This window comes from Mytilus edulis, chromosome 8 (assembly GCF_963676685.1).
Source record: "Mytilus edulis chromosome 8, xbMytEdul2.2, whole genome shotgun sequence".
Lineage (NCBI taxonomy): Eukaryota > Metazoa > Mollusca > Bivalvia > Mytilida > Mytilidae > Mytilus > Mytilus edulis.
Window position 1 is genome coordinate 34164754 of NC_092351.1, and position 6931 is coordinate 34171684.

Sequence of the window (6931 nt, forward strand, 5' to 3'; positions counted from 1 at the left end):
ATGATATATTGGCTCTCAATTATGACGACTTCAGTTTGTATAGTAAATAAATTTATCCTGTTGAACTTACTTTAAATAAAGCTAATACCAACAATGACCACTGCCCTTTCCTCGATCTTGATTTCTATATCATTAACGGGAAACTTAATACAAAAATTATGATAAGAGATGATTTTTCATTTCCTATTGTTAATTATCCATTTTTAGATGATGACGTTCCCTTGTCACCATCTTATGGTGTTTATATATCTCAACTTGTACGATTCGCTCGTGTATGTAACAACGTATTAGATTTTAGCGAGAGAAATTTATGTATTACTGAAAAATTATAACACCAGGGTTTTCGATATCACAAACTAGTCAAAACTTTAACTAAATTTTCTTTTTATTGTGCCTCATGTCCATATGATGAAGACATAATCTTTCAATCAGTTTAATTGAGGTCTGGAGCTGGCATGTCAGTTAACTGCTAGTAGTCTGTTGTTATTTATGTATTATTGTCATTTTGTTTATTTTCTTTTGTTACATCTTCTGACATCGGACTCAGACTTCTCTTGAACTGAATGTTAATGTCCGTATTGTTGTGCGTTTACTTTTCTACATTGGCTAGAGGTATAGGGGGAGGATTGAGATCTCATAAACATGTTTAACCCTGCCGCAATTTTGCGCCTGTCCCAAGTTAGGAGCCTCGGGCCTTTGTTAGTTTTGTGTTTTTTAATTTTAGTTTCTTGTGTATAATTCGGAGTTTAGTATGACGTCCATTATCACTGAACTGGTATACATTTTTTTAAAGCGCCAGCTGAAGGACGCCTCCGGTTCAAGTTTCTCGCTACATTGAAGACTCATTGGTGGCTTTCGGCTGTTGTCTGCTCTAAGGTCGGGTTGTTGTCGCTTTGACACATTCCCCAATTCCTTTCTCAATTTTACTTAATCATTAATTTAATACCAAACAGAAAACAATAAGCGGAAAAGATGGTGTACCGCAAACATGAGGTGCGAAAATTGGCACAATATATCCAGATTTCGACAATTTTCAAATGTCTCTTCAGTGATGTTAGGAATCGAAACGGTATTTGAAAAGCAATATAATTTATCCCAATTTAGGATTAAATATATTCATAAGGAGATACATTTAAGGCATGATTCTCGAATATGGATCAAGTATTTGGTCACTGAATTTAAATTTTATTTTAAATATTGAAGCTTTAGAGAAAGTCCTGCGTAGGTGTACTCCTATAGCCCGCAATTCATTCAATTTAGAGTCACTCAAATCTAGAAGATGAAAACAGAATATGTGTGAAATATACAAATAGACACACAACAAATATATTTCTAAAACTGACAATTTATTCAAAAGGAGTGAATTGTCAACTAGAGGTCACCATTGTAGAAGTGATGTAAGATTTTTTTCTTTCTCAAATCGAGTACTGTAAATATAGAAATTATTGCGATGTTTTTATTTTTGCGAAAAATGCGACAGAATTATGATCGCAATAATTCTAACTTGCATTTTTATTTTTTTGTCATAACAAATTAAACGGGAGTTTTCTCAATATTGAAAACATTTAAATCACATTTAAGCCTAAAATGACAAAATCGCAATAATAAATGCATGCCAAGCAATCATTTCCGAATTTACAGTATTGAACCCTTTGAACTCCCTGCCTGCCTCTAATGTCACCGAGGCTACTTTGTACACATTAAAAAAGAAATTGAAGTCCCTACTTGTTAGCGTAAGGGATAAATCATCAATGCAACAAACTGTAAAAGCAAGTAAGTAACAAGTACCCTTACAATATGATTTGAAACAAGAATGTGTCCATAGTACATGGATGCCCCATTCGCACTATTAACATGTTCAGTGGACCATGAAATTTGGGTCAAAACTTAAATTTGGAATTAAAACTAGAAAGGTCATATCATAGGGAATATGTGTTCTAAGTTTCAAAGTGATGCGACTTAAACTTCATCAAAAAATACCTTGACCAAAAACTTTAACCAAAACTTTAACCTGAACTTCGCACAATAATTTTCTATGTTCAGTGGACCGTGAAATGGGAGTCAAAACTTTAATTTAGCATTAAAATTAGAAAGATCATATCATGGGGAACATGTGTACTAAGTTTCAAGTTGATTGGACTTCAACTTCATCAAAAACTACCTTGACCAAAAACTTTAACCTGAAGCGGGACAAACGGACAGACGGAAGGAGGCACAGACCAGAAAACATTATGCCCCTCTACTATCGTAGGTAGGGCATAAAAATTGAAAATGACAAAGAGCAACATTAACTTGTCTTGGGTCAAAACATTCCTTTAAATATCAATATATTTCAAATTGCTGTTGTCTAATCACACCAAACAAACAAAATTAAATTTTACCTGTCAGAAGAATTAGCTGTTAATAGTCTGTTGTTTTGAGGTTTTGTTGGATATTAAGTAAAACAATTATTATTCTGGTGACTAATGATATGAAGAGTATGGTGTGTATTTAAACTTGCTAAAATCAACAAACTAGAAGAAAAAATCTTTAAAAAATACCAAAAAAGCGAAGATTTTATTTATCAATCTATACATATACCATTAGGCTTAATAAAATTGTGAATAGAAATGAGGAATGTGTCAAAGAGACAACAACCTGACCATAGAGCAGAAACAGCTGAAGGCCACCAAAGGGTCTTCAACACAGCTAGAAAATCACCCACCCGGAGGTGGGCGTCAGCAGGCTCCTAAAAAAATGTTTATTAGTTCAGTGAAAATGGATGTCATACTAAACATATACCTGGTAAATGAACTAAAATAGAAAATCCTACAAGACTAACAAAGGCCAGAGGCTCCTGACTTGGGACAGGCGGGGTTATATATGAGTGAGATCTCAACCCTCCTGCTATACCTCTAGCCAATGTAGAAAAACAAACAGAAAGCACTACACCGCAGTCAGTTTAAAAGATGTCCAAGTCCGATGTCAGAATAGGGAGCCTGCTGACGCCCACCTCCCGGTGGGGGATTTTCTAGCTGTGTTGAAGACCCTTTGGTGGCCTTCAGCTGTTTTCTGCTCTATGGTCAGGTTGTTGTCTCTTTGACACATTCCTCATTCCTATTCACAATTTTATTAAGCCTAATGTCAGAATAGGTTACAAATCTGTCTTAGAAACTATTTAAATTGCCAGATTTTTTTAAGGTTTATCACTTATGATATATAAATAATATGGATAAATACATATTCATAATGTATTACTAATATTACTGTATGTAAGTTTGATGTGTTGAATTTATTATGCTTGAAAATATTAAAAAATTATGAACAAAAAGATGATCACTTATGCATGTTTTAGGGAATTAACCTCATAACACATACACAACCTTAATCGGACATAAGGTAATAAATATGAGACAGTATAATGCTTTTGGTAGGCAGGACATACAACTGTGAAATTAATTTAAGCAGAGATTAAATTAATAGCAGTTTACTAGTATATCATAACTTTTTAACACACATTGTAATTGTAATGCTTTGTTTTGATTTATAATATCAAAGAGCAACACTAATTATATGAGATTAATTATTCTTCTAAAATATATCATGTATATTTATGGTTATATAAATATCCAAAAAAAAAACTAAGTCATACAGAATATGCATTACAAATTGCACATTACTTTAAATAATGCATGTTGTATAATTGATAATTAACATTACAAAACTGTGATAATGTAAATAATGCATATTATATTAATTTATAATTTAACATTACAAAACTGTGATAATGTAAATAAGGCCAACTAAAATTAATAAGTAGATTTTCATCCAATTTTTTTTTTAAAATGGGGCGGGTGGGAGGATTTTATTTTTTAAATTTTATTTCATATAAAACCCTCGTCACGAGTTCTTCATACCGCGGAGTATATGCTAGTGGAAATCAAGTTGTATAACGTATATACATGCTGTATAAGGAATCCTACACTATTTTTTAAACTCTTAAATAAAAATCCCTGATTGGCAACAACTGTTATACATGTAATTGCCGCTTTAGAAACCTATTTATAGTATACATCAAAAAGAAGAGAAATGCTCTCTTCAGTTGGACTATACCTACACCAAATTTATTTTGTTTTCTAAGCAATGGTTTGTAGTTCCCATAAAATCAATAAAATGTATTGGTACAATTGTATGCAACACAAGTATAATGAGTACAGAATAAAATTTTAACTCAGTGTTGAAAGTAATTTATATCATGTAAAACATGAACTTAACCAAAAAGTAGTTGTTGTTTAATGACTAAATTGAGGGTATTGGGACAGTAACAGAGGGTGTTTGCTGTTTGTCAACAAAAACAACAGCCATGGGTAAATATAAGGGCTTGTTATAATTAAAATGCGTGTTTGTCGACTTTTTTTTCTCAATATACGGTCATTAATCCAACAAGTTCGTGCTTGTGTCAATTTCTTTAATCAAGTCATGTCTTTTGTACCTATTTGTTCTACAATTCTTGCGCTTTGGATATCATTCAGTCCAAATTTCCTGACACAAAGTCATTGTATAAATAAAGTAAAAAACACTGTTTGCGATTCACTTGTGACTACCGCAATTTGCGTTCAAGGACAAGGCGTTTTACTCGTAACTCGAATATTTCATGCCCTTCTCGATATCAATCTCTATTCTCGGTAGATGATGTTGTCATCATAGAGCAGCAGAATATGTCGACTTAATCATTTTCGTTAGATTACTCTGAGACTACTATAACATAGTTATAGTAGTCTCAGGATTACTTGAAGAAATACCAAAACGAAATTTGAAACAGGAAGTATTAAATGAAACGAAATTATCGATGGTTCCCGGTAACGGACATGAACAAAATCCGGAAATCGTATTTTTGTTAATTAAAAAAAATCGGGGCGGGACGATTTCAGAGGGGCGGGCGGGGATGAAAATCTAGCTATTAATTTTAATTGGCCTAATGCATATTAAATTTATAATTTAACATTACAAAACTGTGATAATGTAAATAATGCATATCAAATTTTTAATTTAACATTACAAAACTTTGATATCATCATTAATTATAAAAAAGCAAAATATTTACTAATGTATATTCAAATCAAAAATAGAAGGCTCTAGGGAGTAGATACCCTTTCTTGCTCACATGATACCCTAACTGGTAATATCAAGGAGTTTATGAGGGCCCTCATGGGGTTTTTGATTATGTGATTACTTGGCCATTTTTTTAATGATTATTTGATTATTAAGCCAAATATTTCATGATTATTTGATTACCTAGGACTGTATTTTTAGTTTATGATTATTTGATTACTAAAGATAAGCAAATATTTAATGATTATGTGATTATATTGGCAAAAAAAATGGTGATTATGTGATTACTAGGACCCCCCCATGAGGGGCCTCGTTTATATGAGGTATAACCTCCTTGGTATATGTAGTACTGATTAATGCTTCTCACATATTCAAAATCAGAACATTGGTTTCAATTGGATACATTAACAAGATTCTTGGCATCAAAATTCTTTACCTTGCCTAACCTGGATGGTTCTAACTTGTACATGTACATGTACATCTATTAAAGATTTCAAACAAATTCAAATTTAAATAATTATATTATAATAATAAAAAAAAAAATTAATGTAAATATATATAAATATTCTTGAAAAAAAAATAGGAATGTCATATCACAAAACAGAAACAAAAACATTTATAATGCTATGAGACCAGAACAACACACAAAAGTATACCCTTTCCCATACTTTTCTCAAAATACTCATTATAGAAATTAGATTATGATATACTTTTATTATCTGGCTGTTACCTGTAGTGATTCTTACATTTAAAATGGTCTCTAAAACAATAAAACTGATCCAATAAAAAAAAATATAAACCCTGTATACTCAATATAACAAATATTATGCGATTAAACTTCAACATTTTAATATTTCAATAAACTTGCTTGGGCAGATGAAGAAATCTATTTCAGTATCTTACTGTTGCAGAAAGAGAGATGGCAATCAAACCACATCTTCTTTTTCATATTAACCACAAAATCTTAACAGATAAACACAGGTCAGATGAATCCTGTCAGACAAACATGAACATCTTGCAATCATTTTATACAATTAATATAGTTACCAATTCAATGTGTATAGTATCTGAAAAACAGTCATAGCCATAAAAATGATGTCATGGTCAGATGAACCCTGTTTGAAAGACATAAAACCCTTGAAAGATTACTATGTACATGTTAGATTGTTTAGTTACCCTATCACTCATAGTAAGTGAGAAAAAATGTGATACAAAGTTTTTAAAGCCTGAACCAGGAAAATAAGATAAATAACAAATTGCAGACAAAATTCTGTAACATAACTGACTCAGAGGTACATAGTATCTGTATTCAAGTAAAAAAGTTAAGAATTTTTATTAAACTATTACACATTTAAGGCTGAAATCTCAGGCCCTATAACACAGTTATTTTGTAGTGCATTTCTTTGATACAATAAATGAAAATTTAAAAAAAATCTCAGCCTCACACAGCATTTTTTCAATAACAATTGTTTAGTGAGGTGTACTACATTTGAGACAAATTATATCAAAATTATAGAAAGCTTCATCGGCTCTAACTCGCAGTATGGACAATTTTATGGTAAGGGGTCTTGAATTCTTTTGACAGCTTCAAAAATAATAATCTTTTACCTTTTTTAGCTGGACCAAATCACTACTTTTCTTGAAAGTGCATGGCTAAAATGATTTAACCATTTAATTTCATCCCCCTTCTTGCAATTTGAGGAACAAAACAAGATGAAATAAATTTGGAAAGGGTACCAAAAATGGCAAGTATCCCACTGTCCACACTATGTAGGGACTATATTTGTAGACAAGAAAAAAAAGGGACAATAATTGTGTCCCCGGAACCTTTTATCATATC